General features: G+C 50.0%; 1 protein-coding gene across 1 annotated transcript in view; it reads left to right on the top strand.

The window, feature by feature from the left end:
* Window positions 1–7,500, top strand: part of LOC310853693 (plexin-B2-like) — a 280,087-nt gene that overhangs the window by 141,577 nt on the left and 131,010 nt on the right. Inside the window, 1 exon segment of the mRNA XM_083758088.1 lies at window positions 5,929–5,987. The gene's annotated coding sequence lies outside the window, so the exon portion shown is untranslated.

The following is a 7,500-nucleotide window of genomic DNA, read 5'->3' as shown; positions in this document are numbered from 1 at the left end:
CGACGTTATAGGAGTCATATTTAGCCATCTTTTACAAATTGCAGCATTTTATATGGCTATAATTCAATTAAATTTTATGTCAAATCACAACAAGTTGTCTCAAGAAAACTTGCTCTTTGTGCTTGCCTCTGTGTCTGTGCGAGTCTGTCTGTCTGTCAGTGTGAGTGAGAAGCAGTCAGAGCCAGAGGAGTTTTATTCATTAAAAAGTGCGTTTTTGAGCTTTGCAATGAGAGAGTGTGGAGAGAGTGCGGTCTAGCCAACACCAACTCGGGGACTGTCCTGAATGGCTGCCCTCCACTCCCTCCTGGCTCCTGCCTAGCCTAGCGTCAGGGGTCTTGAGCTCTGCAGAGGTGGAAGCTCCGCTGTCGCGCCGCATTGCGACTACGTAGTTGGTGCACCTCTTTTCCATCCCTGTCTCGGCCCCACGTACAGCAGCACTGACTTCACTGTACAGTGTCCATGTCTCGGCCGTACAGTACAGCAGCACTGACTTCACTGTACAGTGTCCATGTCTCGGCCGTACAGTACAGCAGCACTGACTTCACTGTACAGTGTCCATGTCTCGGCCGTACAGTACAGCAGCACTGACTTCACTGTACAGTGTCCATGTCTCGGCCGTACAGTACAGCAGCACTGACTTCACTGTACAGTGTCCATGTCTCGGCCCTAACGTACAGTACAGCAGCACTGACTTCACTGTACAGTGTCCATGTCTCGGCCCTAACGTACAGTACAGCAGCACTGACTTCACTGTAGAGTGTCCATGTCTCGGCCCTAACGTACAGTACAGCACTGACTTCACTGTACAGTGTCCATGTCTCGGCCCCACGTACAGTACAGCAGCACTGACTTCACTGTACAGTGTCCATGTCTCGGCCCAACGTACAGTACAGCACTGACTTCACTGTACAGTGTCCATGTCTCGGCCGTACAGTACAGCAGCACTGACTTCACTGTAGAGTGTCCATGTCTCGGCCCCACGTACAGTACAGCAGCACTGACTTCACTGTAGAGTGTCCATGTCTCCGCCCTAACGTACAGTACAGCAGCACTGACTTCACTGTAGAGTGTCCATGTCTCGGCCCCACGTACAGTACAGCAGCACTGACTTCACTGTACAGTGTCCATGTCTCCGCCCTAACGTACAGTACAGCAGCACTGACTTCACTGTACAGTGTCCATGTCTCGGCCCCACGTACAGTACAGCAGCACTGACTTCACTGTACAGTGTCCATGTCTCCGCCCTAACGTACAGTACAGCAGCACTGACTTCACTGTAGAGTGATCATGTCTCTGCCCCACGTACAGTACAGCAGCACTGACTTCACTGTAGAGTGTCCATGTCTCGGCCCTAACGTACAGTACAGCAGCACTGACTTCACTGTACAGTGTCCATGTCTCGGCCCCACGTACAGTACAGCAGCACTGACTTCACTGTACAGTGTCCATGTCTCGGCCCCACGTACAGTACAGCAGCACTGACTTCACTGTACAGTGTCCATGTCTCGGCCCTAACGTACAGTACAGCAGCACTGACTTCACTGTACAGTGTCCATGTCTCGGCCCTAACATACAGTACAGCAGCACTGACTTCACTGTACAGTGTCCATGTCTCGGCCCTAACGTACAGTACAGCAGCACTGACTTCACTGTAGAGTGTCCATGTCTCGGCCCTAACGTACAGTACAGCACTGACTTCACTGTACAGTGTCCATGTCTCGGCCCCACGTACAGTACAGCAGCACTGACTTCACTGTACAGTGTCCATGTCTCGGCCCAACGTACAGTACAGCACTGACTTCACTGTACAGTGTCCATGTCTCGGCCGTACAGTACAGCAGCACTGACTTCACTGTAGAGTGTCCATGTCTCGGCCCCACGTACAGTACAGCAGCACTGACTTCACTGTAGAGTGTCCATGTCTCGGCCCAACGTACAGTACAGCAGCACTGACTTCACTGTACAGTGTCCATGTCTCGGCCCCACGTACAGTACAGCACTGACTTCACTGTAGAGTGTCCATGTCTCGGCCCAACGTACAGTACAGCAGCACTGACTTCACTGTACAGTGTCCATGTCTCGGCCCCACGTACAGTACAGCAGCACTGACTTCACTGTAGAGTGTCCATGTCTCGGCCCCACGTACAGTACAGCAGCACTGACTTCACTGTACAGTGTCCATGTCTCGGCCCCACGTACAGTACAGCAGCACTGACTTCACTGTACAGTGTCCATGTCTCCGCCCTAACGTACAGTACAGCAGCACTGACTTCACTGTACAGTGTCCATGTCTCCGCCCTAACATACAGTACAGCAGCACTGACTTCACTGTAGAGTGTCCATGTCTCGGCCCTAACGTACAGTACAGCACTGACTTCACTGTACAGTGTCCATGTCTCGGCCCCACGTACAGTACAGCAGCACTGACTTCACTGTACAGTGTCCATGTCTCCGCCCTAACGTACAGTACAGCACTGACTTCACTGTACAGTGTCCATGTCTCGGCCCCACGTACAGTACAGCAGCACTGACTTCACTGTACAGTGTCCATGTCTCCGCCCTAACGTACAGTACAGCAGCACTGACTTCACTGTACAGTGTCCATGTCTCGGCCCCACGTACAGTACAGCAGCACTGACTTCACTGTACAGTGTCCATGTCTCGGCCCCACGTACAGTACAGCAGCACTGACTTCACTGTACAGTGTCCATGTCTCATCAGCATCATGTTATGCTTTAGCTATTGAAAAATAGCAGATCTACAAGCTCATATCGCGCCACCGAGTGGCGCGATACGAGCTTGTAGGTCTGCTATTTTTGAAAAATCGAAGAGCGACTGACATTTTTAGAATCTGATCTCAGGTCAGAATGGGTTAATCAGACCAGTGTGTGTCCGGCAGAAACCTCGTATGAATCTGATCTCAGGTCAGAATGGGTTAATCAGACCAGTGTGTGTCCAGTGGAAACCTCGTAATGAATCTGATCTCAGGTCAGAATGGGTTAATGACTGATTTTACACGTGGTTGCATGCTGAAAATAGCTGATCTACAAGCTTGTAGATCTGCTATTTTCAGAGCGCAAACACCCGAGCGCAAACCAAATATAAAATGAGTTATCTTCTAGTTCTACTGGATCTGTACTCCACTATAGTCCCTCCCTAACATTTGAGTCTAGTTTTTATTTGTTGACAAAATTGTCAATATATTTAGTCTTAGTTTTTTAGACATCGTAGATTCTTTTTTATTTAGTTTTCATTTGGTTTTCGTCCGTGAAAAAAGGTAGTGAACGAACGTCTTTTTCGTCCTAGTTTTAGTCGAGGACATTCACAGTGGCCCTCAGCCACTGACAACGTGACATTCACAGTGGCCCTCAGCCACTGACAACGTGACATTCACAGAGGCCCTCAGCCACTGACAACGTGACATTCACAGTGGCCCTCAGCCACTGACAACGTGACATTCACAGTGGCCCTCAGCCACTGACAACGTGACATTCACAGTGGCCCTCAGCCACTGACAACGTGACATTCACAGTGGCCCCTCAGCCACTGACAACGTGACATTCACAGTGGCCCTCAGCCACTGACAACGTGACATCCACTGTGGCCCTCAGCCACTGACAACGTGACATTCACAGTGGCCCCTCAGCCACTGACAACGTGACATTCACAGTGGCCCTCAGCCACTGACAACGTGATATTCACAGTGGCCCCTCAGCCACTGACAACGTGACATTCACAGTGGCCCTCAGCCACTGACAACGTGACAACGTGACATTCACAGTGGCCCCTCAGCCACTGACAACGTGACATTCACAGTGCCCCTCAGCCACTGACAACGTGACATTCACAGTGGCCCTCAGCCACTGACAACGTGACATTCACAGTGGCCCTCAGCCACTGACAACGTGACATTCACAGTGGCCCTCAGCCACTGACAACGTGACATTCACAGTGGCCCCTCAGCCACTGACAACGTGACATTCACAGTGCCCCTCAGCCACTGACAACGTGACATTCACAGTGGCCCCTCAGCCACTGACAACGTGACATTCACAGTGGCCCCTCAGCCACTGACAACGTGACATTCACAGTGGCCCTCAGCCACTGACAACGTGACATTCACAGTGGCCCTCAGCCACTGACAACGTGACATTCACAGTGGCCCCTCAGCCACTGACAATGTGACATTCACAGTGGCCCTCAGCCACTGACAACGTGACATTCACAGTGGCCCTCAGCCACTGACAACGTGACATTCACAGTGGCCCTCAGCCACTGACAACGTGACATCCACAGTGGCCCTCAGCCACTGACAACGTGACATTCACAGTGGCCCTCGATCAGCCACTGACAACGTGACATTCACAGAGGCCCTCAGCCACTGACAACGTGACATTCACAGAGGCCCTCAGCCACTGACAACGTGACATTCACAGTGTCCCCCCTCAGCCACTGACAACGTGACATTCACAGAGGCCCTCAGCCACTGACAACGTGACATTCACAGTGGCCCTCAGCCACTGACAACGTGACATTCACAGTGGCCCTCAGCCACTGACAACGTGACATTCACAGTGGCCCTCAGCCACTGACAACGTGACATTCACAGTGGCCCTCAGCCACTGACAACGTGACATTCACAGTGGCCCTCAGCCACTGACAACGTGACATTCACAGTGGCCCCTCAGCCACTGACAACGTGACATTCACTGTGGCCCTCAGCCAATGACAACGTGACATTCACGGAGGCCCTCAGCCACTGACAACGTGACATTCACAGTGGCCCTCAGCCACTGACAACGTGACATTCACAGTGGCCCTCAGCCACTGACAACGTGACATTCACAGTGGCCCTCAGCCACTGACAACGTGACATTCACAGTGGCCCCTCAGCCACTGACAACGTGACATTCACAGTGGCCCTCAGCCACTGACAACGTGACATTCACAGTGGCCCTCAGCCACTGACAACGTGACAACGTGACATTCACAGTGGCCCCTCAGCCACTGACAACGTGACATTCACAGTGGCCCTCAGCCACTGACAACGTGACATTCACAGTGGCCCTCAGCCACTGACAACGTGACAACGTGACATTCACAGTGGCCCCTCAGCCACTGACGACGTGACATTCACAGAGGCCCTCAGCCACTGACAACGTGACAACGTGACATTCACAGTGGCCCCTCAGCCACTGACAACGTGACATTCACAGTGGCCCTCACTCAGCCACTGACAACGTGACATTCACAGTGGCCCTCAGCCACTGACAACGTGACATTCACAGTGGCCCTCACTCAGCCACTGACAACGTGACATTCACAGTGGCCCTCAGCCACTGACAACGTGACATTCACAGTGGCCCTCAGCCACTGACAACGTGACAACGGAAATAACTGTGGCATCACTTTGTTCTGTTTTGTCTCTCAGCTCTTCCTGTTTACGTTAGCCCTCCCCTTCTCTCATCAGTTTGTCCTGCGATGGCTTCCGTCATCCGTTTATGTTATCATTAATGCTCAATCATGTTCATCTTCTCTTCTCAAAACAAAATAAACGTTTTATATAAACATAAAAAAACATAATATCCCATTCAGGACGGGAACCCCTTTTGGTGTTTTAAGCATTAGGTTATACTTTAGCTTCTGCTTGTAGATCTGCTTCTTTTTTTTTTATCGTGAAAATGTGGCACAAATCTTTGAATATACTTCCAGAGCGAACATTTTCGTTCTGAAAGAATCTTTGCTTCTGGGGGGGGGTCCCTGGAACAACATATTTTCAGATGAGGGTCGGCAGCCAATTATTTGCCAATATGCCAATTCCTTGACATGAAAATGTTTGAGAACGACTGACATAGAAACATTTATATAAACATAAAAAACATATTAAATAATGAAATTGTTGTAATCTGTGTTTCTCTGTTTGTTCAGGTGAGGACAGACCAGTGAAGCAGTGAATGTCATCAGAAGCCAGGCCTAAACACTGAACAGTAAGATCTCTTCTCTTCTCTTCTCTTCTCTTCTCTTCTCTTCTCTTCTCTTCTCTTCTCTTCTCTTCTCTTCTCTTCTCTTCTCTTCTCTTCTCTTCTCTTCTCTTCTCTTCTCTTCTCTTCTCTTCCTCCTCCCCCCTCTCCTCTCCTCTCCCTCCTCCCCCCTCTCCTCTCCTCTCCTCTCCTCTGAGGAATAAATCTAATTAGCTGCTCTATGGCATTCTGTAGAGAATTGTTGTACATTTCCATTAAGGGACATTTATGCAAAGTAAATGCTGCGGTGAAACGCTCTGTCTCTTTCCCACACACACGCACGCACACACACACACACACACACACACACACACACACACAGACAAAGACACCACATGTTTTCACTGCCATTGACTCATAACTGGGCGGTGATTGGCTGGAGTTGAGGAGGTAGACAGACATAATCGCCTGGGCAAACAACGAAAGGGGTGTGTATGTGTGCGACCCGTGCGTGCGTGCGCTTCCCTGCATCTGGAACCCACCTGTTGCATGGACACACCTGCGTGCACCCCGCCCCTCCTAAGCCTTCTGTTTGTCCGTCGCACAATAAACTGTGAACCACAAGTCTGGGAACTGACGTGGATGCAGTCCAGCAGCCAGTGACAGACTCACAACACAGCAGTTGACAGATCAGAACACACGCGCACTGCGGCAGACGGAATCCACAGGCAGATCCGACACAACTTTATTGCACACATCTGTGCTTTGCCTTTCATCCACGCTTCCATAGCCTTTTATGTCTTATTTCCCATCCACGGGCACAAGCAACGTGATATCAGCAGCTTCCAACGTACGTTAGTTTCACTATGTACTTTCCATCCGTTCCCCTTCCCCAACCCCATCACACTCGCTGCTGCGTTTACACGGGCAGACACAAAGACGAATAGGAATATCATTTGTAGCTTTAACAATGAATGATAGGCTGTATCGTTCGTTGCGTCTGCCCGTGTTTAATGGTCAGGGTTTCACTGTCCACAGCAGGCAGACCTGTCAAAGCGATGCACTTCCCAAAACTCAGACATGCCACCACCTTAGAGTAAAGGCCACCACCTATAAATTCAAACCCACCTCTGGAATATTGCTATCTCAGAGAAGTACTCAGAGAAGCTTTATATAAATAATATCATCACTATTATTATTACTACTTGTTTTATTGCCTATGCTTATGTAGAAAAAAAGCTCACTGCTCAGGTCAAATAGGCCTATTGATATGCGATTAAAATGTGATTAATTGAGATGAATTCATCACAAATACTCCAATTAATTAGATGTTTTTTTAATGAAGTCCCAAGTCTCCCAACCCTATTCTTTATAGATCTAGCTTCAAAGAAAAAGTTCCGTTTGGCTAAAAGCATGTTGTTGTCTCCACCAGGCCGAAGGCATGTGGGGAGAGTATGTTTTGCACTCCGTCCGTCCGTGTGTGTGTCCGTCCGTCCGTCCGTCCGTCCGTCCGTGTGTCCGTGAGCAGCTAATCTCGGCC

The sequence above is a fragment of the Protomyctophum parallelum genome, assembly GCF_964188405.1.
Source record: "Protomyctophum parallelum genome assembly, chromosome: 22".
Taxonomy (NCBI): Eukaryota; Metazoa; Chordata; class Actinopteri; order Myctophiformes; family Myctophidae; genus Protomyctophum; species Protomyctophum parallelum.
Note: the sequence above shows the minus strand (reverse complement) of the source record. Positions and strands in the feature narration are given on the sequence as shown.